This window comes from Lissotriton helveticus, chromosome 7 (genome assembly GCF_964261635.1).
Source record: "Lissotriton helveticus chromosome 7, aLisHel1.1, whole genome shotgun sequence".
Taxonomy (NCBI): Eukaryota; Metazoa; Chordata; class Amphibia; order Caudata; family Salamandridae; genus Lissotriton; species Lissotriton helveticus.
This window is the reverse complement of record NC_136068.1, coordinates 1,374,520,341-1,374,532,243: the sequence shown is the minus strand read 5'-3', so window position 1 is coordinate 1,374,532,243 and position 11,903 is coordinate 1,374,520,341. Positions and strand designations below refer to the sequence as shown.

Here is an 11,903-nt window from a genome sequence, read left to right as displayed (position 1 = left end):
CAAATGATGCCATTTGTTTGCTACAAAACACAAATTCTTGAACAAGGACCTTGGTTTTTATTAAACTGAATAAGGAATATGAATATAGGGCACAAGATGGTATTTATTTATTGAAAGGGCATTGAATTTATAGAATAGGGGTTAACGCTGGAGCTTGGCACTAAAAGAAGTCAGTATGTGGTGGCCTAGTCAGGCATTACATTTTTCTCCTTCAGGTATTGATGACGAGAAATAAGAACACACGGAATGGAGCAGGTAGACGAGGGAGTGACCAGGCCAGCATATGTAGCACCAACGCCCAATCACTGGACACTTTTTCATAACGGTCCCTTCGTGTATGACCTGCTCTCAGAGTAATGAGGTGTCAGACTGATCAATACTCTTCCACCTCTCTGCATCCTAGCTTCAAATCAGCAAAGCCACGGATTCTCCTGCAGCAGCATTGAAATGAGGTTGAAGACACCAGGTGCCGCTTCTTAACCTTTAACCCCTACCAATAGTTGCACTTCGGTACAGCATTTCAGGGTTACCATCTTTCGTCAGAAGCCCGTTTCCAAGATCTCATTTATAATACTTTCAACTAATATTGATTAGTGACCAGTAACTGTGACAATAACAAAGTGTCGACAGAAGCAAATTTTCATGGGTGATTTGTAGCTCCCGGTTTACAGATCTGCTTCTTCCTGCTCGGGTATCAACGATCTCGAAGGAAGATGATGACAAATAGTAAATTACCTTCATGACACTTGCTGAGTCCTTTGCCAAAAGTATTAATGCCTCCGACCAAAAGAGGTCAAAAAAGTCTCTAAAGGAAGCCATGATGAATGACTCAACAGCCTGATAGCTGGGGTGGGGCTGGAGAGGCAGAGGTCATTCTCCCTGCATATTTAGCATGTATGATTGCTGTGCAACCATGGGTTATTATTTTTTTTTTACTATAACGTTTTTATTGGAATTTTATGAGTGGTACAATCAGTCGTATACATCACTTGCGGTAGACTGGTATATGTTATGTTATGTTATGTTAATTATATTTTTATCGCGCACAGCTGCCCCAGCAAAGGGGCGTCCTGGCGCTATGACAGACACTACAACATAACACACAGTAAAAGAAAGGGGCAGCTATTCAGATACGGGAAACAGGAAGGTTTTAATCGCCTGCCTGAAGGCAAGCAGGTCGTCAAGAGCTCGGATGCGGACCGGGAGCGAGTTCCATAATCCTGCCGCAAGCACCCGGAAGGAGCGGCCACCCATTCTGCTCAGTTTGAAACGGGGGCATACTGCCAAGTGGAGCACCTCGGATCTCAAGGATCTTAAAGGGATATAGGGAGTAAGTAGGTTGGCAAGTGCCGGCGGCGAAGAAAACGTCAGAATTTTAAAGGCCAGACACAGCGCTTTGAACTTGATTCGCTGTCTGACCGGGAGCCAATGTAGGGCCACGATAGTACCAGACACTGAGCAATGTCTGGGGAGGCCCACAATGGCTCGTGCCGCGGCGTTTTGAACCCTTTGGAGCCTAGAGGCCTCTGCTTGATTCATCCCTAACATCAACGAACTACCGTAGTCCAGCCGGGATAGTATTGATGCTTGGACTACAAGCTGTCTGGTAGGGGGGTCAAAATACTTTAAAACCGGCCTTATACCCCGCAGGATGCCATAACATGTGGCCGCCACCTTCTTGGTGTGATCCATAAAGGTGAATGCAGAGTCCAGCCAAATGCCTAGATTTCTTACTCCAGAGGCAGGAATCGGAGTGACACCCAACTCTGGTGGCCACCACTGATTTCCTGTACTGTATACTCTTAGGCGAATGTTGGAAGAGGGAAAGGACAGAAAACAGACCAGTGGGAAAAAGAGAAAGTAGAGGAATAAGAGAAGACGTCTAGTATGGTCCCATACAAAGAGTACTGCAGATTCAGACTATGCATCACACATACAAAACACAACCAGACAGGCGACGTGGGAGCGGTCCAACCATATACGGATTGAGACCGAGAGGATTTACTCAAAAGGAACCGTAGGCCATTGAAAGACTTACTTTCTAGTGCACCCTCCACCCACTGGCAGTCCTTCTAACTTTCCCCAGACCTCATCCCCCCATTCCCCCCTCACCGAGCTTCCGTCCTTGCTTGTTGCAGCATCTTTTTTTGTTGAGTACAGTGCAGTTATAGCGGGGAAATAGTTTGCAACCCTTCTTCGCCTCCGAATCTCAGACTAAGATATGCCCCTGCCCACTGGCACACAGCAGCCACAGTTACCATGGGCTGGCAGGGGAGGGGTGAACACCATCAGCCACCGGCCACCTTTAAACTCAGTGCTTCACTACGGGCCAGTTTGCTGAGTTTGTAATGTTTCACACCTCCATAGAGCTTGCTGCCTGCTGTTTCAGTGAAGCCATGCAGAAAGCGATAAGCAAACTCCGGCAGCTAATGGCTGCACCAGCCCTCATGGTCTGCATAGGGCTCAGCTCCAGGTAATGGAATACAGCAGGCCCACCTCTCCTCTGGAGTGTGCTGCTCCCTGATGGAGCAACTTGTGCTGATGATAGGCCGGGTGGCTAATGGGAGAATGCAGGCAGGCAGGGAGATATGAGGGCTGCAGGAAGAATTGGCACATCAGGTAAGCCACTCTTACGCAACCCCCTATGCAGACTATTATGACTGCTAGCTCTATATCCATGCACAGACAAAATTAGTACGTCAGCACTGAGTATTACAGTGGTGAATGGCTAAGTGTGAGCTGATCAGTATGTGAATGGCCGTTAAACACACCATAGCTGGGATGACCTTATAGCACTCTTTATATAGATTATATGGGTTCTTGCGAGACAGGAAAAGCACAGGTTCTAGACAGACACAAAAGCAACATAAGCAATAAAAGTGGGTTATTTGCTTCACCTTACACTGATCGTCAGTGTGGCATGGGTGGCATTTAGCAGTGATCTGCACCTCCTGTATAAGGGCAGATAAATGAGGTTCCCAGGTTTACATCACTTGACTTCATTAGCATTGACCCTACAACTCGACCAGATGTATAGTTGTGTATCATAAAAAATGCCCCAAGTTCATGTGAAGCAGGTTTTCCGATGTGGTGATACGCCTCAGTTCCTTCCATTCCACAAATATTGCAATGAACATAGCATCCTATGTTCGACAGCCTCCTCAACAAGGAAACAGGAAGCTTATAAGGTGCTCCTACAAGACCTTACTTTTAACTGTTCAGCTCTTCTCATAATGAAGACCATATCATATTCTAGTATCTGTAAAACAAAAAATATCAAACCGTTGAACATTAATATTCAAGATTTGGACTGTGCCTGCCGCTCTGCATTAAATGTCGCCATGCCGGGTTTGGGTGCTTTATTTTGGGCAGCGCAGGACTAGCTAAGTCCGTTGCCTCCGAGTCAGATTGTCGTCTGCTATTTGCTGATTTACCCTGTGAAGGCTCTCCATGGGAGGAAGCAAGGTCTTTAGATCTTCATCTGACCCCGAGGCTTGTCGAGGATGCAGTTTGTAGCTTGAGGATGTTTCCTGCAGTGGTGCTAATTTGTGTGTGTTGGTGAATCTTCGGCGTTTGAGTTAGGTTCTGGGGTTCCTCTGCAGGGTGTTCCACTGGAGGATGTGAAACACTTGACCTTCCATTTAACCCGTCCTCAGCAGGTCGGAGTTTCATTTTCTGCCATTCTGTATGATCTTCGTGAGTGTGCCAATCTGTTGTTCTGTACTTGTGACTCGTTGGTACCTAGTGGGGTTTTAAGTTACTGAAATGGGTTGTATCTGTGCTGCTGGAGGCTTTTCTTCTTCCCTACCTCTCTCTTTGTATCGGAATCTGAGATGTCGTCCTCTTAATCCTGAAGTGTTTTGGAGCCTTTTGTCCCATAATCTTTGTTGCTGGGGTTCTGTTCCGATCCAGTTTCACGCTGGCAGTGTTAATGTCCCCTTATCACTGTGTCCACGCATAAGTATTCCAAATACATACATCAAAAAATTATGTGGTAGACTCAAGGATGTGACAACATGTAACGCTGACCTAGCCTCACTTATCTTTTCTATCACTCAGATACGTGCACTCACCTCTCCGCTCTGCGTACATTTTTTAATGCACCATCTTTACTCTGCAGCTCCAATATTTTTGTTTGTTTAGAGTGTTGCAGGCAGTTGACAGCTCCATACAAAACACTTAAATACATCCATTAATAAATATGCTAAGCACAGATGGTTCAGTTTAAGATTGTGTTTTGTTGCTTTGAAATATTAACTACGCCCTAAATTGCAAAGATTGCCAAGGCCAACAAGACAGGAGTCCAGTTGCGAAGATGGTCACAAAGGGATGCGTGTGTGGGTGGTGCAGGGGATTACCTCTGCCTCTACTCTCTGCACTTCACACGCGGTATTCAGCAGCAGTATTGAGTTAACAAGTGAACAATTACATTTATATAATGAGTTCCTGCTGGAAACAGTTCCTTCCGGACTCAGATGCGTTTATTGACTTCTCTTCTGCACAAAGACCTACCCGTCACTGCAGTGTCCTTCTGTTCCATGCCCAGGGGAGTATAACGAAAGGGTAAGCTTTTCCTGCCTAGAAGTAAGACCCACCTTTTTCTTGCTCCCACAAGAAAGTTACAAAACCCCTTCTTTTCTCCTCCTCTCCCCCCTTCTCAGAATAGCAGCGGAAGCCAAATGGTCTCTCCAATACTCAGAAGAGAGTAGTGGTAGTAACTGTTATCCCGCACCAGATATCGCAGGCGGTTTCAAATAAACTCTGTTGCGTGCTGGCTTGCACAGGCTATACGATATCTTTAACAAGGGTGTGCTCAAGTATGTGTGCCCAAAGGCGCCAAGCTAGGCCCGAATCCTTTTTTCTGGCACTATGAAGCCACTATTGGATCTGTTGCAGCTCCAGCTTCTGCTATGCCTACATATGAGAAGCGCGCACATCTACAGACATGCCCGTATCTTCACTCTCCCACCCTTGCCATTATGGCAAAGCACCTGAAATTACGTTCTACACAAATATTTGGGAGCAGCTTTTAGACTGGTAAATTATACTGACTTGGCATATGTGGGTGTATTTCTATGCCTCGCCCATAATTTTCAGAGGAGGCATAGAAATAAGACTGCTTCCGAGTCGCAGGGACCGACACAGGAGTTTCTACGGTTGGAACGCCAGGCCTGGCAGAGTGACTGCTTCCGGGTCTTACGCGCTTCCTCGTGCTTTTGAGGTAGTCAGTCGTCTGCACGTGACAGCACGCATGACGTGTGCAGAACACCGCCACCCTGCAGCCAGGTGGCATAATTTGCAGTCATCCGCGTGCTCAGTACTTAAAAGGATTTGTTCTGCACGGTTGGCGGGGGTGACACAGCAAATACCCGCCCTGCGATAATGGACATCCGCAGGCTGTGGAGGTATTAGCGCCTACATGCGTGCTTATCTCAAGGACCTGTCTACTGTATCTCAGCATCCCCACTCTCCTTGTGCGCTGAAGGGACCTCTTCACACCCAAGCTGCTCCCCACCCCCTTTATTTTCTATTATTCCGATCCAGAAATGTAAATAATTCCCGAGGCCGTGGGAGCTACAGAATGCCAGTCGCCGGTAATTATGTAGCTGCGTCTCTTTTTTTAAATTGCTTTTACTTTGTAATTCAAATTTTGTTGTCTGACAGACATTAATTATGTCAGCCAACATCTATTTACAAATGAGGACTTAGAGAGGGGCAGTTCTTATCAGGGGGCGACATTTGGCAGATGAATGGGCTCGGTAACAAAAAGAGGGATGGAAAAAGAGAGAGATTGTGGCCAGGACCAGTGGTGGTGTGTAATCTCCAAGGCTGCTGGAATTGCTGCCCTACATGCTGTTGTAGGCATACAAAGGGAAGCTGTGCGGTGTATAGAATGTGTCCGGACATGGTGTCAGGCTTTCATCAGCACTCCCCGGAGCTTAAGGGCACGGTGCGCGTTCAGTGGGTACTCTTAATCCGGTAGTATTGCTTTTCTACAAGTCATTTCAATTCCAGCAGCGTTGTGGTGGTATGTTACATGCTGTGTTATATTACATGCAGCTATGTTATATTACATGCAGCTATGTTATTTACACTTTTCTTATATAGCACAAACCTGGAAATCAGAATAAAGCTTAGGCCACACCTGTTCTAACCACATTAATACTTCCACCATGCCTGCTGCCTATGTATGCGTCCGCTAACCTCGCTGACGCCTACTGGACTCGGTCAATGTAACCCCGACCTCCCAACTCTAGCACCAGTTGGACGAGGTCCTTCCCTGTAAGTACAATCTGGCCTCTCATGATGTATGACATGGCAATGTAACCAAAACCAGTTTGGCACCAATTAAATGATGCAACCTCTTGAGCTACAAATGGTGATGTAAGCAGCTGTAACTAGTTCATTTTTGTAGTGTGTGTGATACAAGCAAAATGGACATAAACCCACATCCTAATTCCATTGTTTCTGATGTAGAGTATGTGTCTGCATTTGTGGGTTCCCTCACTGAGAGCCTTGCCTTTGGGCAGACGTTGCTCAGCAGTGTGTTTGTGGTGGTGTATTGGGTGCATGTTTTCCCTTCCGTTGTGTTCCTGAAAGGTGCAGGGAGATCCTTGCTATCTGTCTAGCAGACCTGTGTGCAAATGATGCCCCTTTATTTTGAGTCAGGAATGCGTCGCAGTGGGCGTTGCAGAGCTTTGCCTAACCCATCCCTGCTGTGTGGTGAGGTCTGTCTTTAGGGTCATACTGAACTGCGTGTTGCTGCCCTTTTCTAGGAGTGCTTGTGTGAGTGAACAGATGCAGTGTATGATGCTAGTTTTCCTGGAGTAGGTATTTAAGCTGAGCCTCATGTAAGGACAAGATAGTCGGTTCTAATATCTTATATACATTCTTTGTGTTATCTGTGATGGTCATAGCTGTTAACTTCTTGACATCATGCAGAAGTGTTTCTCATTTTCTGCAGGTCTTCACAGTATTATTGCATGACAGCATTATTTGTCCTAATGTTCCTGCAGCCATAGCATCAGTATTCATTCTATTGTGACACTGTTATTCTGCAAAATTAAATTCACTTTCAAGCTACCTCCTGATGTCAAATATACGGGTATTAAACATTTGTACTTTATTCACCTCATCAGGAGTGGCCATTTTAGAACTCGAGTGACCACTGAAGATTTCCATAAGCCTATGGCATCCCCAGATACCATCATAAATTCCTTTTTTTCCTGTTGTCAGTGCAGAACCCAAAGCCATCATGTGCCACATTTTTGCCTTTTGAACTCCCACCAATATATCCTTTGTTTTCTGCATTTTTCTGAACGGAGCTAAAATGAAGTTTGCTCTTTTTTATTTTTGCCCAACATGTTTAGACCAGGGGGCTGTCACAAATGGGTCGTTGCACTGCAAGCATTGTATGCCACCCCCACAACAAAGGAATTGAGAAAGTTTCTATTTTCCCAAAGCGCTCAGAAGTAAAAAAAAAAGTGTCTGAGAAGTTCTGCCTAACTGTTCTCTGCATGAAGCCGTGGTCACAAAGATGTATAAAAGAGGCTTTTCTCTATCCCTAGCTCTTACTTTCCGGATGCAGAGTCAAAGTATTCCAGCATGAGTTTTTCTCAAAGACTCAAATTAAAAAATGCACCAACTCCTTTTCCACCTCAAAAAGTCACCTACTCGCCACACAAGGAACTTTTTAGGGACAAGCAGCACAAGCAGTTGTCTTTGGCCTTAAGAGCCCACAAGGGTGATGCCAGCCCTCTTTCACTTCAACCATAAAACATTTTGTGCCATCAGCACAAGGTTTTCTCTGACTTTCAGCTCTAGGTCTTTATATCCTTGACCTCAAGGAAGTGGTAGGCATCACCTCTTCTTTAATGCAGCCCCATTCAGCTTTCGTGCTAAAATGCAGATCAAAAGCGAGAGAATGCATAGTGATGGAAACGGTTCACAGTGTGAGACTGACTTTTGACAGTTTTCACTCTGTGATGCTAAGATGAAGTGACCAGCTTTCTCCTGAAGTGTAAGAATAATAAAGAGGAACCAATAACCAAGAAGAACATTTAGGGGAAAATCAACCCACAGCATGTTTGGGATGATTAAAGCACCCTATTCCTTCAACGATGATGCACCACCTAAACCCACCTAACCATGTACTGCTATTTTTGTTTAATTTAGAATGCCTCACAATCTTGCTTTAGGCGATTAAAGAGGCAAAAATATATGTAATATAATTTTTTGTCCAATAAGTTGACAACTTATGAAAATATGTTTTTCTTTCTTTTGTGTTTAAATGTAATTCTTCTACATGAGACCGTGAAGGCATGTATAAAGTGCACAATTTGTAGCGATGTTGTGGCGAGGTAACTATAATTTTTGTACAAGCGTCTATCATCAGTGTCTAACTTTCAGCAGCGTGTCATGTTGTGACCCATGCAGCTATGTTATGTAATGTAGATTTGTAGAGCACACTATCACCCGGGAGAGAATCCTGGCTCTGAAATTTATTCACTTGCTGCAGTTGTGTAACACTGATGCTTGCTGGCCTAAAGTAGCAGTTGCACTCTCCCAGCGGGCATGTAGCATTCATTTCATTAATACGCTGTCTGACTTCCAGGCTTTGACCATATTGTGTCACCTGTACCAAGTTACATCCTCTCCCTGAGCATCAGGTCCTATAGCTGGCAGATTTCAAAGAAACAGGCTAAACGGTGTATAATGTGCTTTGCAAATCATTTTTAGGCATTCATTCAGTAACCATGTCACACTCCTTGCACTCTCACGCTGGCTTTTTCATTGTCAGCTACCAGGTCTGCATAGTTGTTATTTGGTAAATGAGATACAGAGATGCTCAAGCCCACACTGTGGCAGCATGGGGAACTAAACGCTCAGAGTCTCGATGGTACTGCCTTTCAGTATACAGGCAAATCTTTCCCACCCTTTCATCCTTACCACTGCATGAACCCAAGTGAGTGTAAAAGCCCTGGCATGTCTTTTTGAGGACAGTGGTACTTTTAGGCGGGTCGTGTACGTCCATTTAATGATCGTGCCCTTCTGTCCTCCAATTTTGAGAAGATGTAGAGAATAGTTCAAGAATGAACAAGATGTTTAGCCGGCATAGGTAACTGAATTTGCAATAGGTTTTTCGTGAATTGAGAAACGAAGTCATACAAAGTAGACTAGTTGGATATTCAATTTCTTTCTTAATTTTAGGTATTTGTGACTACTGATATCCTTAGGAAGAGCAGTTTAGAATTTGAGCCCTCAGTGGGAATCAGTGGCCTGCGTTAAGCGTCAGCGAGGCCAGCGGTTGTGGAGTACATTTTGACTAGCCCAGTGGAATGAGTTTCCAAGGGCACAGTTTGATGTTGTTTTTCTGTGTGGTTATTCTGACATTGGTCTTCTTTTACCCATTTGCGATATTGTAGCATCACTTCTTTTGGGGTGTGCAAAGAACAGCAGACTCCTAATGTGCAGGACAAATTTAGTCCTTCATGACTAACCTTGGACATAAGAGTCTACATAGAGCCTTTTTTATGAGAAGGAATGCGGTTGGCTGCGGAGGTCCACCCTGACCTCTTGACCTGTGCCTGCACCCGCCAGTCTGTGCTTCACTGGACCTTCTGTTGACGATGAAGTCATCGGAACACATGACCATAGAGACTTTTGCTGATGAATGGTTACCCCTAACCTCGTTATTCATAACCATATAACCTTGACGACACAATCAGCGGCAGGTACTGAGGAAGCGTTGGGCCAACAGGCTCTGCATGGCTCCCATTCACAATCAGGCCCCATTGTGCACTGCTTGAAAACCTCATGTGAGAATCTTCACCCAGAAAGGCCCTTGACACATTATTCCCCTTTTCAAGGTTAGTCAGCCCCTCGCACTATGAATGCCATAATCAGAGGCCCATTCTGCTCCCTTTGTCTGAGCCCAAGGAATGACTCCTCTAATTAACTTGTCTTTCGCCTCCTTGCCGGCGACTGCGAAGAAAAGAAGTAAGGGGTTCCGGGATGGCGTCGCAGGCACTGCCTGCCTTCTCACAGCTTCTGGGCAGGGTGGGTGGTGAAGTAGAAGCCCTCCAAAATATTCCCCAAATCTTTATTACCGAGATCCGTCCAAAATGCTTAAATGAAGGTGCGGGTCATAACTGTCTGTTTTCTGCCTGTTCTTCACTTAAAATCCCTGAAAATTCTAGAGCTCTACCCATGTTTACTTACAAACTATTGCTGCTGTGTAACTGTCCTAGACCTTTTTAATGAGTTCAGTTTGTCTCCATCACTTCACAAATGCAATACTCATTCAGTTTACATCATCTTTTATAGTGCTTCTGAATTTCCTGATATGATATTGTGTCCTCTAGTCCTGTTTACTCTTCACTGCGCCCATGACCAATTATGCAGAGTCCTTAAAAATAACGACTATAGATTAATATTTAAAGGGTAGACCTCGAAACACACAAAACAGTGTTATCCACTAAAATATATTGTTTATTTACTGTTTAAATTAGAATCTTCATTCATACTCCTCTCCCTTTTTCCTAAATACGCTTATTCAAGTTTTATACCTCACTTAATTGGGTTTGTAGTTCATCATATCTTTTGCTTTTTTGATTACTCATCTCTGGACGTCTTCGATTTTTCTTTATCCTTTTGGAGCTGTGTTCTCCACAGCTGGGCTTATTATTGTGCTCCAGATGTGACATAAATAAACTGTACAACTCTCCAGACTAGTCTTCCGTAGACTATGTATGCCCCGGGTGCGATGTCCCATAGTAACATAATGCTTAATATAGGATTTATCCAACTGAGTATAACTATCCAGGTTACAACTTCAGAACTGGATACAGTACTCCCACGCCCTGCGCAACAGAATCCATATCCATTATTTCAAAACTGTCCCAAGATGCTAGAGCTTTGTGAAAAACGTACATCTTAACATTGTGTGGTACAATATTTGTTTTCATAAAGTAAGATTTGAATGTACACAAAAGTAGGCCACATATTCTTAATCAACATTTCAGCTCCATTGCGGCAGGTTGGAGGGTAGATTACAGAGTAAGTGTATGTGGATCACGCAGAAAAACAGCCAGCCTGCTCAAAGAATCACCATCGCATTTGTGCGAAAAAAGTGGATGGGTACTGAGTAAGACTTGCAGGCATATACCAATATCTTATATGCCAAGATCCAGTCATAAAACTTCTGCCATTCATGTGACTCATGTCTCAAGGTAGTTATGTAAAACTTATATAAAAAAAAGTGCTAACAAAAAGAAACACGTTTTGCCTACCCTGCTGTGGCATTGTCATTGAGGAGTGGCTGGTCTCAGACATCAAACATACTGGCCTGCCATAGTCTGCAACACTGAAGGGTCCTAACATGAATTCTTCATGTGAATTTTAACCTCCCACCTTACCACGTTGATGGGACAGGATTAGGGGAAGATGGGGGTAGATGAATAGAAGTCCCTCTTAGGCAACGCAAGTGTTCTGCCTCTGGAAAGAACAACCACCTTCTCGCTGCAACAATGAAAGTCACCTAAAACTTTCAAAGATGTTGAAGATGATGCAGTTTCAGTGCATTAGCCATCTGAATTGTGCTAGCTCTCGTCTCCTGGTCAACTTTTGGGTTAATAATGGAAATCAACGCTTGAATGCATACAAGGGCGCTGCACAAATCCCCAAACAAACCAGTTTTACTTCAATATGAGGTATACGGCTGTAGGAACAGGTATAGCTTACATAGAACACTGCAAGTGAAAACCTTCATCCGCTACTACACGAAATCAGTCGAGTTACGGCATTATGCACTAATAGAAGCTGCGCAGAATGCATATGAGGCTGGCCCTGGGCAGCACTGACATACTGTTACGAGAGGTATGCGTGTGTGATTGATCACACTT

General features: G+C 44.4%; 1 protein-coding gene across 1 annotated transcript in view; it reads left to right on the top strand.

The window, feature by feature from the left end:
• Positions 1-11,903, top strand: part of COX10 (cytochrome c oxidase assembly factor heme A:farnesyltransferase COX10) — a 593,978-nt gene that overhangs the window by 566,068 nt on the left and 16,007 nt on the right. The window lies entirely within an intron of this gene.